Raw genomic sequence first — 3716 nt, 5'->3', positions numbered from 1 at the left:
AATCCATCACAGCAACCATCAGCTTTAGTTAGACGTCTCCCTTTTCAGCCATCAGGTAATTCATCACAGCAACCATCAGCTTCGGCTAGACCTCCCCCTCCTCAGCCATCAGGTAATATTGAGTGTCTGTATTTGACAGCTACCATGGGAGGGATGTAGTGTGAACAGGCAATACTTTTACCCCACTCACTCATAATGTTTTAACACATTATTATCAGTCTGATTTAGTTCCCATTAATATAGAACATCATTGATTCTATTAATAGTACATTATAGTACATCATTGATTCTATTAATAGTACATTATAGTACATCATTGATTCTATTAATAGTACATTATAGTACATCATTGATTCTATTAATAGTACATTATAGTACATCATTGATTCTATTAATAGTACATTATTCTGTTTTTAGTTCCCAGTGAGCCAATGCCTGAGATAATACCAGTCTCATATGAAGACACAGCTGTTTTGTGTTCAGTTCAGTACCATGAACTCACCCAGTCCTTGGACTCTCCTTTTGATGCTTTATCATCTCATGAACATATTGTAGTGGATGGTTTTACGGATCCAAATGAGCCTAAAAGTAGTCGTTATTGTCTTGGTAGAATCACAAACGTCAATCGCAATGAGGCTATCAACAAGGCTAGGAAGTTTATTGGAAATGGAATAATTATACGATTCCGTAATCATGAGCTGGTTGTAGAGAATCATGGCTCTGCAGCTGTATTTGTTAACAGTAAGATGACGAATTTTGAGCATTGCCTTCCCAGATCAACAGTTATTAAAGTCCCTAATAACTATTACTTGAAGATATTCGATACGAGCCTTTTTTCTTATGTCCTGTCCAAGACTGCAAAGGACGGGCGGGACGAGACAATGGACCTTGTTGAGCTTTGCAGTATCCAGCTCAGTTTTACCAAAGGATGGGGAGACGGCTACAGCAGGAAGGAAGTTACTAGCACTCCGTGTTGGATCAATATGGCACTCTGTGCTCCACTGAAGTGGCTTGATCAGGTTTTGCTTGCATTGGAGCCGTCTGATAGCGTTTGTGGGTCTAATACTTGATGAGTAGGAACTGATCTCTTTCATATTTATCCTCCAGTTATCATTTATTCATCATTCTGTGATTGTTATCAGTTGTTGTTAGATAGTAATCATAATAAAAGATCTATAAGTTAATAATAATTAAAATCATATTAATAGCTACTCTCTCTTTCTCTCAATGCAGTAAAACACTCTAAATTACATTAATTAACAGCACAATGAAGTACATAAATTAAAACTGTCATTACTCCTATCTTTAGTCAAGTGCATTAAAAGTTCCATCATTATTCTCCCCAACCATTCCTTCCTTTACCAGCTGCTGTAAGACCTGATATACTTTATCCCTTGTTGGTTGATTTAAAAGATCTTTAAGATCACCTGCTCTAAAAGATTTATTTTTGTTTTTACTTAAGTGGTTTAAAACGGCTTCCCTCAAGTCTGTTTCACTTAAAGATAGAGAAGACATACCCTCTGTAGGAGGAGCTGTAGCAGAACTGTTGCTAGGCAACGAGGAACCATCGCTAGGTGAATCAGTGCTGACAGTTGGTTTGGACTTCACCGCTCCCTCTCCCCCAATGTTCTCATCAGTCACAGGTACAAAAGATATAATGTCATCGTCGGTTTCTAACGTATATAATTTCTTTCCTTTTAATTCAAGTTTTGTCCCAGTAGATTTGGACGAGGGAGTTGTGACCTCTCCTCCAAACTCCTTCTTTACCCAGAACGGCTTCTGACCAGCTGGGGCTATACTTTCAGCAATACCAGAGTTATGGAGAATGTTTGTTACATCTTTTTTAACGACACTAGGGTCATTCAATTTTCTAACAATTTCTATAGTAGAACATGCAGATTCACGGTCTGTTGGAAGTAATCGAGCTATTTGTTCTTTAAGCTCTTCTTTCTTAGTGTCTTTTAAAGGTGTAGCACCAGAGCTAGCGGACGAAGTGGCTGAAGGAGAAGGAGGAATGTCTGAGAGTCGAGTAGTAGAATCAGTGGCGACAGTAGGAGACGATGATGATTTCAATCGCCATTTTGGAGCACCACTCGTTTTTATAAACTCTACGTCTTCAATTTTGTATAAAATTGAGTTGACAGTTTTCTTATCTTTCTTGATCTCTTTGCCAATTTCTACAGCTGTCATTGGTCCCTTTTTGAGGAGCTCTCTTATCTGCTTCTTTGTTTCCTCGTCCGCCATTTTAATTTAGCCACGCCTATAAATTATTATCCACACCCACTTATTTCATAATGATATTCATAGTGAACCTAATTAATATTCATTGATTGATGTCGGATGATTGATCACCTCTTTTAGAGCCTTTTTTTTCAAAAGATCTTCTTTTATCTTCTCAGTAGAACAGTATTAGCTGGCCCCATATCAATCCCTCCATTTTAAAACCTGCTCCAATGGACAGAGAGCCAGTACCAAAGAAGCCTCGTGTAGGAGAAGAGGAGAGCAATGGTCTCCATTCACCAGTGACCCTGTCTCACACTGCTCCCTCTAATGAGGTCTGGTACCAGGAGAGTCTAAAGGCGCCAGAAGCATTCTGGGACCAGCTGGCTAAGGAGAGGCTGGAGTGGATCAAGCCTTACGATAAAGTGATGGACGTTGATATGAATTCTGGGGACATTAAATGGTTCATTAATGGAGTTTTAAATGTCACAGGTAAAGGGGCTGGTGGTTTTTGCATAGCAACGGGAGTAGCAGCTGTTGTTTTCTTTTCATATTTTTCAATATTTTTAAAAAGTTTGTTTTTGCATAAAAAGGTCAATTTTACCGCCCACACCCCTAATTAACAATCATTACTATTCATTAATATTCATGAATATTATTATTATTATTATTATTATTATTATTATTATTATTATTATTATTATTTTCAGTTAATTGCTTGGATCGACATGCCAGAGATAATCCGGACAGGGTTGCTGTACTTTGGGAAAAAGATGAACCAAAACAACACGAACCTGTCACTTACAAGTAACAGAAACAATTCCTACCATATCTATTAATGTCCTCTCTCCCCTCTCTCTCTCTCTTCAGACAATTGCTAGACATGACGTGTCAGGTTGCTAATGTTTTAAAGTCCCAGGGTATCAGGAAAGGAGATCGTGTGGTCCTATACCTCCCAATGATTCCGTTAGCTGTCGCTATCATATTAGCCTGTGCTAGGATAGGAGCCATTCACAGGTAAATGTAATGTACCACAGTATAATGGTACAATGGTATAATGGTACAATGGTATAATGGTACAATGGTATAATGGTATAATGGTATAATGGTATAGTGGTACAATGGTATAATGGTACAATGGTGTAGTGGTAGTAGTACTAATTGGTATAATGGTAGTATGTGATTGGTGTATACAGCTAGTGTGTGTTTCATTACAGGATACTTTGTGTTATTGTGTTTGTGGTCATGTCTGTGTGTGTCCTGATTATTATCTAATAATGTATTAATTATTATTTAATTATTATTAATTACATGTAATTATTATTTAATTATTATTAATTACATGTAATTATTATTATTTATTTATCTTCTAGTATTGTTTTTGCTGGTTTTAGTGCTGAGGCTTTAAGCAGTCGGATTAACGATGGTAAGTTTAAGCCACACCCTCTCTCACTCTACCCCTCCCCCTTTTGTCTCCATAGCAACAGCGGAGACAG

At 37.5% G+C, this 3716-nt stretch overlaps 1 pseudogene; it reads left to right on the top strand.

The window, feature by feature from the left end:
* Positions 1 to 426: 426 nt before the first annotated feature.
* LOC100641826 (mothers against decapentaplegic homolog 5 pseudogene) lies at positions 427 to 1414 on the top strand (annotated as a pseudogene).
* Positions 1415 to 3716: the final 2302 nt, after the last annotated feature.

The sequence above is a fragment of the Amphimedon queenslandica genome, unplaced genomic scaffold (assembly GCF_000090795.2).
Source record: "Amphimedon queenslandica unplaced genomic scaffold, v1.1 AMPQUscaffold_9458_Cont18508, whole genome shotgun sequence".
Lineage (NCBI taxonomy): Eukaryota > Metazoa > Porifera > Demospongiae > Haplosclerida > Niphatidae > Amphimedon > Amphimedon queenslandica.
This window is presented reverse-complemented; position numbering and strand designations above follow the sequence as displayed.